Here is a 20,570-nt window from a genome sequence, read left to right on the forward strand (position 1 = left end):
ACAGCTGGGCATCGCTGCTGAGTACTTCTGGCTCATTCCTCACCTTACTCAGGCCAGTGCGTCAGCCCGGAAGGTTGGTTTTGCTCCCTTCCCCATTTAGGAAAGGATTCTGCACGGGTCCCTTTTCAGCTCCAAGGAGCCCGTGATGTCTGGAACTTTACCACCACCAGTAGGTCTTTCATTTCAGGGCTCCCTGGCTGGTAGCATCAATACTTAGGTGATCTTCAAATTACTGCATGTGTTTCAGGGCAAGAAGAAAGAGGTGGCTAATTAAAGTAACCAAACTTCCTGGAAAGTCGTTCTGACTCATTTTTTTTTTTTACAGAAGAAAGCTTATTATGAGTCACAATGGTTACCAACTTGGTTTAATGGCTTCCTTTGGATTTTAAAAGGCAGATTCACCTTCTCAGCAGTGCATGAATTAAGGGGTGGTTTGTCTCTGGGTTTTAAAGGAACTATAAACAAAGGTGACTTAGAAAGCCCCAGCTCCCTGAAAGCACCCCCTGTGCTGCGTGAAATCCCCAAGGGGTACTGGGGGTAGGAACTGGGAAAGGGAGGTAAATTTCCCCATCTGCACTGGTCAGGAATGCCCAGGGGAGCATTCTGAGGGCCGGACGCAGACCTCCCGGCTGGTGGAGACCTGGCCGGGGACACATATTTTCCTTTCTTTGGCCTGTGAGGAAGCTGAGGCATAGATGAAGAATAAGCTGCCCACGAGCTCAGAATGCCTTTGCAGCAGCACAAGGGACCAGCCAAAGCTCAGAGCCCCTGTTCGGTACTCTTTCCTCTTTCTAGATTTCTGAACTATCAGCTTTTCTGTCCTTCCTACCTATTGCTTCCTTATCTGTTGTTACTTTTCCTCCACTTCTTTTTTTTGAGACATGTTCTCCCGGTGTTGCCCAGGCTGGAGTGCAGTGGTACGGTCATGGCCACTGCAGCCTCAAACTCCTGGCTCAAGGGATTCTCCTGCCTCCGCCTCCCAGGTAGCTGGGACTATAGGCATGAGCCACCACGCTGGGACTTTTCTCCACTCTTGAGGCTGACAACAATTTTTTTCTGTTCTCAATTAGGTGGTTGATGAGAATATAGCCTTACCCATATTTCAAAAGCCCCCATGTCTGTAACTGACAACCCCCAAGTGCAGATGTGGCTAACCCTGTGACTTTTGACCATGCTGGTCACATCATTGCCTCAGTCACAAGGGAGGAAAGAACAGAGGGTCAGGAGGAAGGAGGGAGAGATCGTAACATTCACAGAGCCTCCTCCCACTGCAGGCACATGTAGGCAACTTTATTTACAGCATCTCATTTAATTCTTACAACAAGGCTATGAGATAGAGACACGATTAACCCTATCTTCCTTGATGAGGAAACCGCAGCTCAGAGTGAGAAACTAACTTGCCCAGTATCACACAGCTTATAGCCAGAAATCAAACTTGGTCTTGTCTGACTCTATCAGATTCTTACCCTGGGTCTGCCATTAACTCCCTGCATATTATCTTGGCAAGCATTTCCCCACATGGACCTTTATTTTCCTCCCCATAGAGGCGGGGTTTGGACTAGGTAATCTCTAAGGGCTGAATTTTAAAGGATGTGTGCCCAGTTCTGCTTTTCACAATTCTTTCCATCTGTTTCCAGATCTTACATTTTTGTGCAGGTTTCCTCAGCTCTGAGCTCTCTCTCTCCATCCTTTTTCCTGGTTTTCTCCTCATTCCTTTCTTTCCAGCTTCTCTTTCAGTCTTTTCTCCTCTGACCCCTACAGCTGTCTTCTGTTTGGGCTCCGATCCTCTTTGACTTAGCTTGTAGTTGTATAACCAACATCTTTGGAGGATGACTTGGTGGCAGATCCTGGGCTCAGGTGAAGAGCATCCTGTCCTCAAGGAGTTGTCCTTCTAGCGCAGGAATTCATGGCTGCCTGGATAACAGTGACAACATATATCTGTGAGGGTGTTCTCAAATACTTCATGCATTGGGACTTTACAACAACTCTATGAGAGTAGGTATTATTATTATTATTATTATTTTTTTTTTTTTTTTTTTTGAGACAGAGTCTCACTGTCGCCCAGGCTGGAGTGCAGTGGCGCGATCTTGGCTCACTGCAGGCTCTGCCCCCTGGGGTTCACGCCATTCTCCTGCCTCAGCCTCCCCAGTAGCTGGGACTACAGGCGCCCGCCACCTCGCCCGGCTAATTTTTTGTATTTTTAGTAGAGACGGGGTTTCACTGTGTTAGCCAGGATGGTCTCGATCTCCTGACCTCGTGATCTGCCCGCCTCGGCCTCCCAAAGTGCTGGGATTACAGGCGTGAGCCACCGCACCCGGCCGAGAGTAGGTATTATTAGCCCACTTCACAGATGGAGAAATGGAGGCTGGTGATGAGAAAGAACCTTATCTACTTTTCCCAAGCTCCCATACCTAGAGAATGACAGAACTAAGCCTGAGTCTTTCTAGTGACTTTCTACCTAAAGTTGGTGGTAGGAAGACTGGGAGTCAAAGTAGAGAACCAGGGACAGAGGACATAAGACAATGGTAGCTGTCTGGGCGCGGTGGCTCATGCCCGTAATCCCAGCACTTTGGGAGGCCAAGGCAGGCGAATCACTTGAGGTCAGGAGTTCAAGACCAACCTGGACAACATGGTGAAACCCCATCTCTACTAAAAATACACAAACTAGCAGGGCATGGTGTTGGGCACCTGTAATCCCAGCTACTCAGGGGGCTGAGGCAGGAGAATCGCTTGAACCCAGGAGGCGGAGGTTGCAGTGAGCCGAGATGGCGCCGCTGCACTCCAACCTGGGCGACAGAGTGAGAGTTGGTCTCAAAAAAAAAAAGACAATGGTAGCAAAATTATGGAGGATGACACAGCGGGGCCGGAGGGGAGCCAAGTCCCTCACTAATCTAGTCCAAGAAGCCACAGTTTCCTCCCCCACTCCCCACCCCATATCCCTTAGGCTCAGTTGTCATTTGGCAGGGGTAGGGCCAGGGGCAGGGGGTGGGGCTTCAAGCCCAGATGACTGTAGAGCAAGTGCCTTGGCACCTTTGCTCTGCTTAGAGATCTGTGAAGGAAGGACTCCAGGCGGGAAGCCCAGGGGAAAAGGGGGGAAGCTAGAGATGAGGGAGAGGACTGGGCTTTGTCAGCCCTTCCTGTTGCCCTTCCTCCCTGGCCTCCACTGTCCTGTCTGTGAGGAGGAATAACTAACATCAGCCCTACCCTGCAGAAGGACCTCAGAGGCGAGTCAGCTGTTTGGGGACCTTTAGCAGAAAGTCTCCCCACCTAACCCTGGGGATTTTCAGCATGGCTTTCAGAAGGCACGGACATGATTTTAGAGAGAGGCACAACTGAGGCGCAGGAGGTTAGTGATTCTCATAAGGTCCCAAAGAAAGAATGAGACCCTGCCGCCTCCCCAAGAAAACAAGCTGAAAATGGCAACTGAGAGATGAGGTTCCAGGAAGGAATAGGCAGAAGACTTTTAGGGGTGAGTGTGATTTTTCAGTCCGAATAATTAATAAAACTATTCTTAAAATGGCAGAGAGGACAGGAGAAATCTAGGAAGTACTTAACAACCATTTTTATTTATTTTATTCTTGCAAGACAGGGTCTCGGCCAGGCGCAGTGGCTCACATCTGTAATCCCAGCACTTTGGGAGGCCGAGGCAGGTGGATCACGAGGTCAGGATTTAAAGATCAGCCTGGCCAAGATGGTGAAACCCCATCTCTACTAAAAATACAAAAAATTGGCTGGGCGTGGTGGTGGGCACCTGTAATCCCAGCTACTCAGGGGGCTGAGGCAGGAGAATTGCTTGAACCCGGGAGGCAGAGGTTGCAGTGAGCCGAGATCGCGCCACTGCACTCCAGCCTGGGTGACAGAGCAAAACTCTGTCTCAAAACAAAACAAAACAAAACAAAAAAACACAGGGTCTCACTCTGTCACCTACGCTAGAGTGTGGTAGGGTGATCATAGCTCCCCACAACCTTGAACTCCTATGCTCAAGTGATCCTCCTGTCTCAGCCTCTGGAGTAACTGGGACTACAGGTGTGCACCATTATGCCTGGCTAATTTCTTTAAAATATCTCTTTGTAGAGCCAGGATCTTGCTATGTTGCCCAAGCTGGTCTTGAACTCCTGGTCTGAAGCAATCCTCCCACCATGGCCTCCCAAAGTTCTGAGATTACATGTGTGAGCCACCATGCCTGGCTGACAACCATCTCTAGATGAGGCACATGTGTGAGCATGTGTGTGCACGCACACATGCACGCACGCACACATGCACGCACACACACTCTCCCTCCCTTTTTGTGATTAAATGACAGAGCAAGTCTGAACTGTATTTGTATGATGGTGTACAGTTTTCACAGTCCATCATTAAGTCCTGCATACACTTGTGCCTAGGACTTGAATTTCCTCATCATAATAGAAGGAGAAGGGTAGTGCAGGAATAAAATGAAGCGGTGGGCTAGGTAGCCTCTAGGATCTGCACCTCAGTCTGTACTGGCTCCATCCCTCATCTCTCTGGAAGAGAGGAATGAAACTGTAGCCCCCCCGCAGACATTGAGGGGGTCCTGATATTCCTGCTATGAATTCCTGAGGGGACATCTTGTCCATGTCTCTCTCTTCTTTTGGAGACGTTTCAAACCCATCCCTGGAAAATGGGAGAAGCTGCTTTCTTAGAGACTTATTTTTTGTCTATTTTATATCTCTAAGAAAAACCAACCCTACGTTTTCTCTTGGCTGCCTTTTTTTTTTTTTTTTGACAAAGTCTTGCGCTGTCGCCCAGGCTGGAGTACAGTGGCATGATCTCAGCTCACTGCAACCTCTGCCTCCCAGTTCAAGCAATTCTCCTGCCTCAGCCTCCCGAGTAGCTGGGACTACAGGCACACGCCACCACGCCCAGCTAATTTTTTGTATTTTTAGTAGAGACAGGGTTTCATTATGTTGGCCAGGCTGGTCTTGAACCCTTGACCTCATGATCCACCCTCCTCAGAGTGCTGGGATTACAGGCGTGAGCCACTGTGCCTGGCCTTGGCTGCCTATTCCTACAGGATGCCATCCTCAGTGCCTGGAAGTCCTTTCTTATCTCTCACCTAACACCCTCATGCTGCTGCATAAGCCCATTACCTCTTGTTCTGCCCCCCCCTTTTTTTTTTTTTTTTTTTTTTGAGATGGAGTCTTGCTTTGTTGCCCAGGCTAGAGTGAAATGGCACGAACTTAGCTCACCGCAACCTCCGCCTCCCGGGTTTAAGCGATTCTCCTGCCTCAACCTTCTCAGTAGCTGGAATTACAGGCACCCACCACCACGCCCAGCTAATTTTTATATTTTCAGTAGAGACAGGGTTTCACCGTGTTGGCCAGGCTGGTCTTAAACTCCTGACCTCAAGTGATCCGCCTGCATCGGCCTCCCAAAGTACTGGGATTACAGACATGAGCCTCCGCACCCAGACTTGTTCTGCCCTTCTCAGAGTGGCTCCCACCCCACCTTGTTTCTGCTTTCTGTGACAGGGAAATTAGTAGGTACTGATTCACCACTCAGCCTTCAGACTGTGGCTCCATGTGCCAGAGATAGCAGAACAGCCTGCGGTGCCAGGAGTTGCTTCTCTGCCTCCAGCACTCAGAGAACCTTATCAAATAAAACAGCCACAGCAGCAGCTCACATCTGTTCCATGACTTACAACTACACATACTTTCTCATCCATAGATTCCCACACCAACACCCAGGACTAGGGTAAGCAGAGGGGGCAGGATTGTATGGTTCAGATGAGCCATGAGGAGTTGGCTGGTCCTGCCCGACACCATTCCCTCTTCCTCTTGGAGATCTCCTTAAGGAAATGGTCACCCCTCGACCCCAGTTGCCACCTTTGCAGCCCCCAGTAGAACTTGGACTCCTTTTCTGTTCAACGTAAGAGGGGAAAAAGGAGGGGGAGCCTGGTGCGGGAGGCATCCATGAGCCATCTTTTACCACCCAGAGTTCCCTGAGTTTATGAGTGGTCATTCCTTAGAGCACTGCTTCTCAAACAGTCTGGGAGGAGGACCAGTGTTTATATTTCCAGCCTGTCACAGACATGTACCCAGACTGACAGCGTGCAGCTTGCACTTACCATGCGTATTCAAGAGCACCTAAATGGCTCACACCCAATTCAGCTGGAGGGCCCACTGATGGAGTGCTTGGATGTGCTATTAACATTTCTAATTTTTTTTTTTTTTTTTTTTTTTTTTTGAGATGGAGTCTCACTCTGTCACCCAGGCTGGAGTGCAGTGGCACAATCTTGGCTCGCTGCAACCTCCACCTCCCGGGTTCAAGCGATTCTCCTGCCTCATCCTCCCATGTAGCTGGGACTACAGGCACGTGCCACCATGCCTGGCTAATTTTTGTATTTTTAGTGGAGACAGAGTTTCGCCATGTTGGCCAGGCTGGTCTCGAACCCTGACCTCAGGTGATCTGCCCACCTCAGCCTCCCGAAGTGCTAGGGTTACAGGTGTGAGCCACCGCACCCAGCCAACATTTCTAAGTTCTGATACTCACTGTTTGTCCATAGCTGGTCCTGGAACTCCATAGTGCACAGACCAGCTTTGGTCTTTCCGGGGACTTTCTACCTGAAGATGGTGGTAGGAAGACTGGGAGTCAACGTGGAGAACCAGGGACAGAGGACATAAGACAATGGTAGCTGCCTGGGCGCGGTGGCTCATGCCTTGTGGTGCACTACCTTAGTGGAGTTTGCGTTATGTATTAGAAAGTCTCTTTCCTGTGGCCTCCGTGAGCAATGGCTCCACCTTACCCTGGGTGCATCTTCTTATGACCTCCTTACCATTCCTCTCACTCCCTCCCTGGAGATGTTGGGGGATGATGATGGGGGACCCAGCAGGAGAGGGAGGTCCCAGTCTGTGCTTTGCTGACTGGGGTGGCATGATACCCACCTACCCTGCAGACTGGAAGACTGAGCAGCATCCAGAGACTCAGGCCACTGCAGCTTTCTGAGCCTCAGCCCTTCACTGGGGCACCCAAAATTGCAGACTCCGCCAGCCCCAAGCTGGGAGTAAATCCTTTATGTACCTTGGGTTCACCTTCCTCCCCCAGAAACGATTAGGGCAATGAACACCTGAGTGTGGAAAAGTGCTGAAAACATGGAAAAAGAATTTAGAAAGAAATGAGCAACCAAATTAGGACAAGTCTTAGGGTCTTGAGGAGCAGCCAGAACCCAGGCAACTGACATGCAGCTACAGTCTGTCCCAACCCAGCCCCCAAGCACCTGCATAGACAAGCAGACATACACTTCAGACCCCAGAGTGGGGGTGCACCTAGAGGCAGTCTCTTTTCTGGTTGAGGTTGTTCTTTCAAGGCAGAATTGGGTCCTTGAGGAAGTTTGTGAAACTACAGGAGGGGCAGAGGAGATGACAAGTTGGAGTTTGCGGCCAGCGTTTGTTATGGGTCTGTGGAGACCACTCCCCCTGGAAGGGCTTGCGCAGGATGACCCACTCCTAGGACTGTCTAGGAGGTGAAGAAGTGGAAGGGGGAAAAGCAGGAGCCCTTCCTCTCATCCCCACTCCTCATAGGCTTTGGTTTGGAGGAAGAGGGCCAGAGTCAAGCTGAGAGTACTGAAAAGGAAAGCGGCATGAGGTCACCCCAGCAGGGGCTTCTGGGGTTCTCCCACATTGGAGCCTGGGGGTCTGGCAGGACAGAGCAGGATGTGTGACCAGAGTCCTCATAAGTGGCTGGGTTTCATTCCTATGGGCTTCAGACACCAAGAGTTCAAACTGCCCACCTGGGCTCTCCCTGGACTGGTGAGCTTGCTGGTGGGCGCTTCTGGGGTTACAGCAGATCCCTGGGAGACTCAGGGAGGGCAGGCCTTTGTGCCAAGCCAGGAGCATGGGAAACAGCTGCAGGCATCTCCCAAAAGCATCAGTGCTGTTGTTGACTCAAAAAATAATAGGTGTTCATTTGCATGGCATTTTACATACAGCTTCCACGCACTGCCTTTCATCTCCTACCACTGGCACCACCAAAGCCCCCCATGTGTCTCCTGTCCTGCCTGCCACCTCTGGGGGCCTCATGGTCTCCCCGAGACTCCCGGTCTTCCCCACCACAGCCTAGCCCACCCTTGGCTTAGCCCAGCCAGAAAAACCAGCGGTTGGCTTTGCCTGGGTGTGCCCAGTCCAGGTTTGTACGAGAGGTGTGGGCAGGTAGCCTGGCATATCTGGACCCCACTGGGCACCTCAGCTGGGGACACTCCACCTGCCCCAGTAGGGGGCTTGCCTTCCCTTCAGCTGCTTGGGCTGGAAAAAGGAACGAAAAATCGAAGCCAAGGAGCCCAGAGAGGTGCGGAAAGGAGAGGAAACTGGGTGGTTGCTATGACGATGGGGTCTCGGCGCCCAATTTGCATAGGGCGATGATTTCCATACTGCAGGGTGAATTTCCATATCCCTGCCTCAAAGCCTGTTGGGGTGGGGAGGGGGAGAGGTCATTTGAAATTCAAATGAGGATGATTAAGGTTTTCTTGAGGAGGGAAGTGTGGACAAAAGGGGTTAAGCCTGCTGGCAAATGTCGGCTCCAGGGCTCCAAGTTATCAAAGGGAGGTGTGTACTTGACTGGCTCCCTTCCCACCCCATCTCCATGGGCCCCTGGAGAGCTGGGGGTGGTTGGAGGAGTCTGCGCTGGGCTGGGTGTTGTAACTTCTGCCTCACAGGAAAGCCGGCTGGGTCTCCGTCCCTTCCTGCACCTGGGCTCCATTTAGCCCCTGGGTGTCCTGAGGACATCTGAGTTGATGGGAAGGATGACTGAGTGAGTTCTGGGGCTGGGTTCATGCCTTCCTCCCTCTGGTGACCTTGGACTGATCATCTCAGGTTGTCCCTCAGCAAGACTGGGGAATAATCCTTGCACTTTCTTGTTTGGCAGAGGAGGTGTGAGGACAAATGGATTCTGGACTCATCTTTATCACAAACCTGCGACCTCACCTGAGTTACCGTCCCTCTTTTGGCTGGAGTTTGTGCATAAGATGAAGGGTCTGAATCTGAGGGTCTCTAAAACAACTTCCAGCTCTGAGGTGCTGGGGTCTGTGAACACACTCTAATCTTTTTCACACATCGGTTAGTATTTGTAAGGCTCTTTGAGCAGTGTGAATTGCTGTGCCCCTAAGTGTCTCTAATGTGTTGAGAAGGGCTCCGCTGCTCTGACTTTGGGGTAGTTACTTAAAGGCTATCTGCTCAGTTTCTTCCTTTATAAAACAGGGGTAATGATAGTCCCTACCTCACAGTGCTGCTGTGAGGATTACACGACTCAACATTAGTAAAGCACTTAGAAGAGTGCCTGCCAGATGATAATTCTATTTGCTATTATTAGTATCCGCAGGACAAAGTGTCCACATGGTGGGTGCTGTGACCACCAGCCACTCCAGGGAGCCTCAGTTAGAAATATGGCCTGTTTCCCAGGAAGGCTTGCCTATAAATTCACTCGTGGTCAGCACACTATCGTGTCCACACACGTCCAGGACTCTCGAGTTGGAAGCATGCTTCAGTGACTGTCACCCCGCAAGAAGCCCACTCTGCCACCTGGGGAGATGCATCTGTCACATTAACCCACTGTGGGCTCCTCGTGTTGATCCTAACTCAAGTTTGTCTTTGCTTCTTAGGAAGTAGGAACATGGCAGGAAGAGGGGGAGGGAGCTGGTGGAAGCACCTCCTCCTCCCAGGACCCATGCTAAGAGATGGGGCAGATTCACTGAGACTAGATGTTATAGTTCCAGAAGACCTAAAAGTCCTTTTTCCCCATTGAGTTTCTGCAGCAACTTCATATGAGGTTTCTTTTGGAGATAATATGGTGTAGTATGGACAGCCTTTACTGGTAGACAGATGTGGGTTTGAGTCTCTACTCAGTGATTTATTAATCAGTAACCTTAGGCGAGGTAATTAACCATTCTGAGCCTCAAGTTTCCTCATCTGTAAAATGGGGATAATAAGAACACCCACTCATAGGGTAGTTGTGAGGATTAAATACTGTCATGTGTATAAAATGTTTACTACAAAGCTTGGTGCGTAGTAAATCCTGAATAAATGTCAGCTACTAATTAATCCTTATTATTTGAAAACAGTGTTCTGCTGCCAAAATGTTTGAAAATTCTCTGATCTTGCCCTATTTTCCTATTTTATAGGGGAGGAGACTGGGGTCAGAGAAGGGGGATGATTTTCCCAAGGTCACAGCGGGAGTTCAAGACCCATGTTTCCTTAGGACCATTTCCCTGCCCCAGAAACAGGTCCTCCATCCTTTGCTTTTGTTTTGTTCCTTTCTGCTATTTTGTTCTTTCCTTGGACATAGCTTCCCCTCTGCCTGCCACCCTTCCCTCAGAAGTGGCCCAGCACCAGGTGACCTGCTCCTGCCACATCTCGGGGTCACCATACCCTTTGATTCTCACTTTCAGGGGCTCTCTGTGACCCTGGCCTGGGGTCCCGTGGCTCTAGCCTCTCACCGGCTCCTCCACAAGGGTTTTTGCTCTGTTCTCAGGGCCTCTGAGTGCACCTTTCCCCTGCACTCCAGCCCTGGGGACACCGCTCCAGAGAGGAGGGGAGAGTGTGACCCTGACAGCATCACACCGTGTCATGGAAAGGACACAGTATCTCTACTCTCTGACAAGCCCTGACCCCTCTGAGCCTCACTTTACTCAGTGGTAACACAGGATTTCTGTAATTCTGGCCCTGCAGACCTCACAGGCAGTGTGAGGATCAAATAAGAAATGGACATGGAAGTGTACTGCAAAATGAAGGAACAACTGCATTTGAACCAGGCATTTTGGTGCAAATGAACCATGCATTTTGGTGGCGAGTACATGGACCTTGCAGCCAGAACTTGGAGCTCTGAGTTCTTTCTCTCCAGCTCTGGAGCAAATGACCTTGGGCAAGTTACATAACCTCTTCCAGCCTCAGTTTCCTTATGCGTAAGGTGCATTGTGAGGAATGAATGAAATGAGAGTCTATCTATAGCAGTTTTCAAAAGTGTGAGTTGTTTTACAAATGTGAGATAGCATCTCTAGGTATAAGCTTTCTCACTCCACACACACCCCTGTGAGCTGCACTGAGCACATCTTTGTGCCCACGTGAGAGCCAGCGCCTAGCTGAATCTTGCACCTCTGGAGCTCCCCCTGCTCTTTCGCTCTCTACCCCTTCTCACCCCCACTTTCCTCAGCCTGGGGGAAAGGACTAGGAAAGAGCCCCCTGGACTCTTACTAACCTTAAACCTCTCTGAGCCCCTTCCTCTGGCAAGGCTAGGGTAAGGCTGGAGAGGTGCTGCTCTGGAATCAATGTTTAAAGAACTCCATTGGCTGTCGTGAACATAGTCAAGTCTGGGCGTCGGAGCTCAGAGATTTTGTCCCTGCGTTGCCATTTGCTGGTCGCATGACCTTTGGCACATGGCTTGTCCTTTCTGGGACTCAGTTTCCTTACCTGTAAATGATGGGTCCAGAACAAGGAGTCTCTGGTTCCTCTCTAGCATAAAAAAGCTCTGATAGAAAAATAGCGTCTGGGTGGGGCATTTCTCTGAGATGTGTTTTTGGGTGCAACTAGAACAGAGCTCTTATTTAACTTCCTTTGAAGTTGGACTTTTACTATTTTTCCAAGGCCAGGGGACTATGAGTCAAGGTTTTGATGGGGAACTTGGATCTTCTGGCCCCGCTCCTTGCAGCAGTGGCCTGAGTGCCTGGACACTTTTTTCTGAAACCTGGTGCCATCTGCTCAGGATGCTCCTTCTGCTTAGCCCTGACCATGCTGCCACTGTTGCCCCTGGCTCCATGACTGCAGCATCAGTGTGTGGCCAACAGGGGATGGGGTTGAGGCAGGGATCTCCTGTTGCATGGGAAGCCGAGAGGGCCCCATCTCAGACCGAGAAGAAATGTGGGTTGTATTTCCTAATGAACAAGGAGACCTTGCTGTGGAACCTTCCCTTTCTCAAAAAATGACATGAAAAATTGCAGTGGGAAGCTGTGGGGATGCTGGGCTCCTCTGTAGCAAAGGTGGGTGCAGCAGGGCTCCTCTGTAGCAAAGGCGGGTGCATCAGAGCTCCTCTGTCCCCTGTGGCATGGCCCTAGCCTCCTGGTATCTGTGGGACCGGCCTGGAGAGCAGGCTTCAGGGTTTGATTTCATGACTGTGTATGTGAAGGAAAGTCATAAGGATGCCCTACAGTCCACGTCACAAGGAAGCCCTGAGGTTGGTCATGTTGACTCTTCTCTGGGTAGAGAGGTATGAGCTTTAAACCATGAAAACTCCCCAATCCACAGACTGTCAGGGGTAGAGAGAACCTGACAGATCACCCAGTCTTGGAGTAGCAAGTGAGTGTCTTCAGGAGCACTAATTCTGGTCATCTCTAGTGGTTGGTGAGCCCTGAGTTTAGGGAAGAAAAAGGGGAAGCCAAGATCCATTAGTGATGTCTGCCCTGGGCATGGCTTGCACACACGTGGCGTCTTTGCATTTGCTATCCACACCCTGGCTTGACCCACGACTCTCAGCTAGTGGAGAAATAAGACTCAGACCTCCCAACTCCTAAACCAGTGCTCTTCCCACAGTCCCTCACAGGGCCTCCTGGGTCCTATTCTTCTGGAGGCTCCAAGGATTGCTTTCAGGCTCCTCCTGCATATTTCTTCACTCCTAAGAAGGAGGTGGCAGGAATGGAGATGGCAACTTTTTGTTTTAATATAATGTTTAGAGGAAATTGAAGGCTATGGAGATTAAGCCACTTGCCAAAGTTGAGCATGAAACAGCCTCCAAAGTGACCCTAGAACCCAGTTTACTGTGCGTTTTCTGGGCAGAACTCTGACCATTAGGCCACACTTTCCAGTTCCTTAGATGAATCTCAAGTACCAAAAAAGGTAGGCATAATGTCTGGGGGCATCCTGGAAAAAACTTGTTGTGGGCTGGTTTAAATGACCACGCTGGAAGCTTCTCCATTTGTTCTAGTGGCTGGCTGCTCAGGAGCGCTTCCAAGGTCCCAGCAGCTTAATGGTTGCTCTCCCAGGAAGTGCCAGCAAGGTGCCAAGTGGTCCTGTAGTGTCACTAGAAGTCTTACTGGGTTATACTGGAAAGCAGAGCTGGTGAGAAGAGAACCAGAGATGGGAGAGGCTCGGCCCCATTGCCGAATGTTCTCTGCATTGTTTACCAGGCAGAAGTGAAAAATCCTGCTTGAACAGTTCCCGGGCTTCCACCTCCCTCGCCCAGAGAATTGCTCCCCAGGCAAACTCACATCCCAGGGCTGCCAAAGCTATGCAAATCAGCCTTCTAGCCTGGGCTGTTGGCTCATCTCGGAGGTGGGAAAGCAGGACCCTCCTAGGGGCCCCACACCCAGCTCCTGGTGTTAGGGGCTTGGCCAGGGAGCTCAGGTCACTGTTGATCGGTGTCCACGGTGTCCACGGATGCCACGGGGAGGAGAGGTGGAGGTGGAGGCTGCTTTTGACACTGGGCACCTCCTCCATTAGGATCCTTGGACTTTCCTCGGCAGCACTTCACTGGGTATTATGGCCGTCTTGGCCTAACGAGATTGTATTGGAATCCTGGGGCTCCCCAGAATTTTAGTGTGCCTTTTACCCTCTTGATCACTTAATTCAAATTCTGTGGACCTAGATGTTCTCATGTTTAACCCCAATCCCTCCAACTGCAGCTTAGCTTCTCACTGGGAGCTGTTTGGTGGAGATGCACAGTCCTGGGCACTGTGTGGGAGCAGGGATATGCTGGCGTTGGGGGGTTAAGCTGGGTCTTCAATGAGTCCTCAGACATTCTCTGAGTTTGAGATGCCAGAACCTCACACGGTGACTCCTGCCTGTAATCCCAGCACTTTGGGATGCCGAGGCAGGAGGATTGCTTGAGCTCAGGAGTTCCAGATTAGCTTGGACAACATAGTGAGATCCTGTCTTTACAATTTTTTTTTTAAGTTAGTCAGTTGTGGTAGCACACCTGTGGTCCTAGCTACTGGGAAGGCTGAGGTGGAAGGATTGCTTGAGCCTGGGAGGTCAAGGCTGCAGTGAGCCATGATTGCACCACTGTACTCCAGCCTGGATGACAGAGTGAGACACTGTCTCAAAAAAAAGAAAAGATTCCAAGAATGGAGTCTTGCCAGAGTGGGAAGAACACAGTGCATTGGGGTTGGAGACATGGCTTTTTTTTTTTTTTTCTTGCCTCCCCCTGAGGATCATTCCCCACATACCTGCATGCTTTAAAAGCTCTTTCACTTTGTGCAATCACTTACCCTTGTTCAGGCTCAGGCTCAGTTTCCTCACCTGTAAAGTGAGGTGAATAATAAAACCACATCTTCCCAAAGGCCTGGATGATCTCCTGCATTCCCTCCCAGCCTTATGAGCCAGGGTTCCTGGGCATATGCCCTCTCCCACTTTTTTGCCATTGAGGCCTCCTGGCCTAGAGATTCCCAGGGGTCCATGAGAACCAAAAGAGGCCTGGAGAGATCCCAGCTGTTGGCCCTTCCTGCTTGGCACAGATCTCATCCATTTGCTCCCAAGACCTCCAGATAGGGAATTCTGGCACCTACTTTGTGAGCCCTTTCTGCCCCACCCCTCCCTTCTGTGTACTTAATCCTTTATTTGTATGCAGAACCAACAGGACCCAGGGAAATGGTGAAGAGAGTTCTTTGGTCTTCCCTGTGCCTCTCTTTGCAGATGCTGTAGACAGTGACAAGATTCTGGGAGGGGAAGATAAAGTCCTGGTACGTTTCAATCAAATGCATTGAATCCTAAGACTTTAACAGATGGAGGGAATTTGGGAGGTCACTTGAGATCCCCTTTGACGCTATCAAATTCACTCATCAATTCAAACATCACTTCTGTAACAGCCCTGAAATAAGCAGCCTGCACTTGAATGTTCCTGAGGATGGGGAGCTCTGTGACTCTGAAGGTTTCACTGTGGGACAGGTACACTTTTTACAGAGTTCTTCCTTATGCTGAGAGGGGGCCTGCTTCCTCACAGCTTCTACCATTGTTCTGCTCTTTGGAGCTGCAGGCTAAGTCTGCTTCACTCCCAGCCAGTATATGGGGAGGAAGGAAAAGTCCACTGACATTTATTTCAGCACTGACTGCACCAGGCACAGGGCCAGGTGCTTTCAAATGTTCCCTCAATGAACCTTTTCAACTTTTATTTTGAAAAATTTCAGACATACAGAAAAAGGAAAAGAAACTTCAATGAACAGCCACATATCCATCATCTGGATTTAATAATGAACATTTCGCCATATTTGCTTCATCTATTTTTCTGAAGTATTTTATTTATACATTTATTTTCAATATCGTTTTATTCTGGACATTTTTAAACAAACACAAAAGGAGAGACTAATACAATGAGCCCCCATGCACTCATCACCCCTTCTCAGCAACCATCAAATTCTTGCCATTCTCATTACTGGAATATTTTCTTTTAAATTACAGACATTATAACATTTCAGTCCTAAATAAGGGAATATGCATCTCTAAAACATGAAGATCCTTTCCTTCTTAAGCACAATATCATTATCACACAAAACAAAACGAATCCCTCATTTAATTCTCACGGCAATTTTGATGGTAAAGTATCTTAAAATATGCACACGAATTTTTAATCGCCTTATGTATCAGCTGTGATTATTTCTATTCTTGGTTCCAGTTTGAGGTTGGTTGTTGGTATTGCTGAAAGCAGTCTTCATCAGGTTCCACCTTGTAGCAGATGGTCTTAAAAGTGGAGCATATCTTTGTGCAATTGGGCTACTTTAGCTGACTATCCAATATGAAGTAGAAAAGCGGATTTCCAGTTTACATTATTTGTCAAAATAGAATTCCCTAATAAAACTTTTGGTTGACTTTTTTACATTTTTCTATCATGGTAAAAAATGCATAACATAAAATTTACCGTCTTCACCATTTCTTTTCTTATTTATTTATTTATTTATTTTTTCAGATGGAGTCTCGCTCTGTTGCCCAGGCTACAGTGCAGTGGCACAATCTTGGTTCACTGCAACCTCTGCCTCCTAGGTTCAAGCAATTCTCCTGCCTCAGCATCCTGAGTAGCTGAGATTACAGGCATGTGCCACCACACCTGGCTAATTTTTGTGTTTTTAGTAGAGACAGGGTTTCACCATGTTGGTCAGGCTGGTCTCAAACTCCTGACCTCGTGATCCGCCTGCCTTGGCCTCCCAAAGTGCTGGGATTATAGGCATGAGCCACCGCACCCAGCCTACCATCTTAACCATTTCTAAGCATACAGTTCCACCTCCCCTATCTTTGATTTTATATAGTTGATTTTTTTAGCCTAAATATGGGACTTTGTATTTATTCCTGTTACGTTTTATCTTGTTGGTTTGGGTCTCCTGTTAGAGCCTACCAAATATTTTCTATTCCTGATTCTGTGGCCTACTTTTATGTATTGCTTTCTGCTCTCTGCTTTGAATCACTTCCAGATTTGATCCGCATCTCTCTTCTTTATTAGCCTAAGCTGTTGATTAAGGTCTAAAACCATACTCAATTTTTTTCAGAGTCACTCAATGCATTGGAGTTATCAGAAAAACTGTGTGAGTTTGGTAGTTAAGAAATCTGAGCTGCTGTCCTGGTTCAGGTTCTCTGAGGCTATGTGTGGCCTCAGGAAGGTGTTTTCCCCTCCGAGGTTGGACTTTGGTGTTGGACTCGGAAAATAATGCTGCTGGCCATATGTGTTCTGTCCTGTTCTGGTTTTTCTGCAGTGGCAGCCATCTTCCAAAGATGGAGCCAGGGCTTGGAAATAGAATGTGTTCAGGTTTCTGTGGATGGGGATGCCTGTGGTTTCTTAGGTCTGAATAGGAGGTTAGTTTATGTCTCAGTTTCCCAGTGATTCGGATCTGTTAAACATGATCCTTCAGTACCTATTGTTTTAGACGCTGGGGGCACAAAGATGAGCAAGATACAATAACCCTGGCCTCTGGGACCTTACAATCTCATGAGGGAAACAGACACATAAGCCCCTGACTCTAAAAAACATGGTATGTGCTATAAGGGATAAGAGCTGAGCGCAGTGGCTCATGCTTATAATCCCAGAACTTTGGGAGGCTGAGGCTTGAGGCCCAGAGTTCAACACCAGCCTAGGTAACATAATAAGACCTCATATCCACAAAAACAAACAACCAAACAAACAAAAAAAAATTAGCTGAGCATGGTGGCACATGCCTGTAGTCCCAGCTACTCTGGAGGCTGAGGTAGGAGGATTGCTTGAGCCCAGGAGGCAGAGGTTGCAGTAAGCTGAGATTGCACCACTGCACTCCAGCCTGGAAAACAGAGTGAGACCATGTCAATGAATGAATGAATGATGCAGAAACACAGAGGAGGAAATCCTTGTTTTGCTTTGGATAAGCTTCTTGGAGAATGACATTTAAGTTGAGTCTTGAAGAGTGAGTATTTTCTAGGTAGAAGAGGAGGAGAGAAGGGCCTTTCAGAGGGAACAGCACATGCAAAGTCCCCAACACAAGATCAGGCTCCACCTTTTGAGGGAGTGGTCTAGGGTCTCTGGACCCCAGCTCTGCAGTTTAAAAGCCTAGCCATCAGCTTATCTCACTCAATTCTCACTGTATTCCTGGGAAAGGAATGAAACAAGAATCATGACCTTATTTTACCACTGAGATATCAGGAAGTCCCTGCTTTGACCAAATTCACATAGCTTGGTGGCGATGGAGCTCAGGCTCGAACCCCAGTCCCCTGACTTCCAGTCCAGGACTCTTTCTAAGTATACCCTGCTCCTCCTCCACACAGCATCTTACAGGAGTAGAAAAGTTTCTGGTGATCGTGGACCAGTATTTAACACAATATAATCATTGCATCTCTTCCTTTCTCTGGGAAAGAGGAGTACCTTCAGTACTGTTTCAAAGATGAATAAATTTAAGCATTCTAGGAATGACTGGCCAGTTGCCTTAATCTGGAGCATTGAGGCCACAGCAGAGCCCCCATGAGCTAAATCACAGTCTGCAGTTCCCAGGTACCACTTTCCATGCCTTCCTGTAGGCTGGGTGGGGAGAGCTGCTCCGTGAAACAAGTCCACTGACCACGGAAGGAAAGCAGGAACAAGCATGGCAGTAAAATGAGGGCTGTGGTGGTTCCTCTTCAGCCAGATCTGGAGGGAGAATCAACAGCATCACCAGATATGAACCTAATACCTCCATTAGACTACGTCCCTATGTCTCGGCCTAGACACATGGGCTTGGAGATATGAGGGAGGCCTTGCCTCCCAAGAGCTGTCTTACCTGAGTGCCGAAGGCTGAGCCATGTGCTACTCTCTGCCCTCCTGGAGCGCTAAGGGGCCGGTCTCCCGGGAGGCCGTGGCTGGCCCTTGCACTCTAATCCTGCCCTTCACTGTGCCTGGGAACAAGGAAAATGAGAGATACCGCTGCAGATAAGAATGAATTTTATGAGAAGGGGAAACTCCATCATCAGGCTCCAAGTGGAGCCGGTGCATCCTCAGGGTGAGATGCCTCTTGAGAAGGGGGCCACAGCAAAACTTCCAGGCAACAGAAATGGTTGATTGTGTTGGTCATTTTCAAATTAATCTCTGAATTGTGCTTATATGCCTTTTTCATGTTATGGGTCTCACAAACAACATCATAATGGCATTCACAGAAATCAAAAGTGAACACATTTTTTAATTGTCCACAAACCCGATGATGCTCTCCAAGTCAAACTGTTATACAATGCTATTTTTCGTACTTTCTAGGTCTCATTCAAATGCATATTGTCTCCTTTCTTGAAAGCCCCTCTCCTCTTACCCTCCAGGGCAGCACACTTACCCGGTCTTTCTTCCATTTGACTGCCCACTCTTTCTCAGTCTCTTTTGCTGGCACCTCCTCATCATCCACCCTTGGCCCTTTTTTCTTCCTCATCTAGGCTTAGTTCCTTTGTGACCTCACTGGGTCCTGCGGCTTTAGCTACCACCCATAAGCTGAGGGCTACCCAATTGATACCTCCTGGCCGAACACTTCTCCTGAGTCAAACTCATTTCCCCACCTCTTCTGGGATACCTCATTGGCATCTCAAACCTTGCATGTCCAAAGCATAACTCTTGAGTTCTTCCCCAGGTCACCCCATCGCAGTGAGTGGCACCACCACACCTTCATGGAGGAAGCCCAAACCCTAGCAATCATCCTTGATTCCTTTCTTTCCCCTGCCCTCCACATCCCTGCATCAGTCAGCCTTGTCAGCTGTCCATTTAAGTACATCCTGGCCCTGCTCACTGCATCCACTGCCACCATCCTGTCCAGCCCACTGCCCTCCCACTTGGGCCATTGCAGCAGCCTCCCAGTTGGTCTCCCTTCCTCCTCTCTTACCCCTGAAGGTGTAAAGGCTTAAGTCAGATCATGTTACTCCTCTGCTCGGAACCCTCAGATTGACCTATCTTCCTTGGATTGAAAATTGCAGTCTTCATCAGGACCCAGCCAGCAGATCCCATGCCAACTCTCCATCACTACTCTCTCCAGCCATACTGACCTCATTATTGTCCCTTGGCGTGCAAGCCTGTTCTTGCCTGAGGACCCAGTCTTTCCATCTGAAATGATCTTTCCTCAGGCCTTCGAAAGACTGGGTCCTCACTTTGTTCAGAGAAAATGTCACCTCCCTTGAGTGGCCCTCCCAGGTTATCCTGTTTCTGATCAGCCTCAGATACTCTCTACCGCCTTACGGTGCCTTCTTGTTCTCCACAGTAATTATCTGTAAATGAAAGTACAGAGCATTTTTGTTTGCTTAGTTCTTTCTTATGTCTTCTTAACTAGAAAAGAAACTCCATGAGGCCAGTGACTTCCTTCTTCTCCAATATTGTATCCCCAGTGCCTGGAACAGCGCCTTGCACATAGACTGTGCTTAGTAAATACTTGTTGAATTAATGAATGTGTTCTTTTGTCAAGTCTTTGAACATTACTCCTTATTAACCCAGTGTTACAACATCACAATGTCACAAAGGGATTTTTTTTTTTAGGAGAAAAGCAATTTTACCTTCATCTATCCCTTTCAACGCAACTATTGTGGCTGTGGGTCCTTCCTGTCTTTAGCTCCCTTAGCAGATCTCTCTTTTTTTTTTTTAGACAGAGTTTCACTCTGTTACCCAGGCTGGAGTGCAGTCACGCGATCTCGGCTCACTGCAACCTCCGCCTCCCGGGTTCAAGAGATTCTCCTGCCTCAGCCTCCCGAGTAGCTGGGACTACAGGTGCCCACAACCACGCCTAGCTAATTTTTGTATTTTTAGTAGAGGCGGGGTTTCACCATATTGGCCAGGCTGGTCTCAAACTCTTGACCTCAAATGATCCACCCACCTGGGATTACAGGCTTGAGCCACTGCTCCCAGCTCCCCTAGCAGATCTTGTATCTCATCATAGCTGATCTCAAAACCAGGCTTTGCTCAGAGATCATTTTGCGTCTCACTTCTTCCTCTTTCTCGGGACCCCATCTGCTCTTCATCCTCTGCTGCCACCTTGCCAGCCCACCTGCCCTCAGAGATGCGTCATGACCTCATGACCACACAGGAAAGGGCTGCACTTGCCCATGGTTGTTTAGGACACAGCTGAGGAAAAGGGGTTAAAGCTCCAGGGAATTCTCTTAGACCTCATTCATTCATTCATCTCTCAGGTG

General features: G+C 48.9%; 1 protein-coding gene and 1 long non-coding RNA gene across 4 annotated transcripts in view; one reads left to right on the forward strand and one right to left on the reverse strand.

Moving 5' to 3' along the window:
- Positions 1 to 20,570, forward strand: part of POU2F3 (POU class 2 homeobox 3) — an 84,138-nt gene that overhangs the window by 11,761 nt on the left and 51,807 nt on the right. The gene's annotated exons all lie outside the window — the stretch shown is intronic.
- On the reverse strand, positions 1,271 to 18,805 carry LOC129479785 (uncharacterized). Its single transcript, XR_008656784.1, has 8 exons — positions 18,740 to 18,805; positions 18,200 to 18,314; positions 14,204 to 14,234; positions 8,937 to 9,917; positions 7,748 to 7,900; positions 7,039 to 7,101; positions 6,511 to 6,581; positions 1,271 to 1,914 (listed from the first exon to the last, which is right to left on the reverse strand). It is a non-coding gene; the product is annotated as an uncharacterized lncRNA (long non-coding RNA).

The sequence above is a fragment of the Symphalangus syndactylus genome, chromosome 3 (genome assembly GCF_028878055.3).
Source record: "Symphalangus syndactylus isolate Jambi chromosome 3, NHGRI_mSymSyn1-v2.1_pri, whole genome shotgun sequence".
Taxonomy (NCBI): domain Eukaryota; kingdom Metazoa; phylum Chordata; class Mammalia; order Primates; family Hylobatidae; genus Symphalangus; species Symphalangus syndactylus.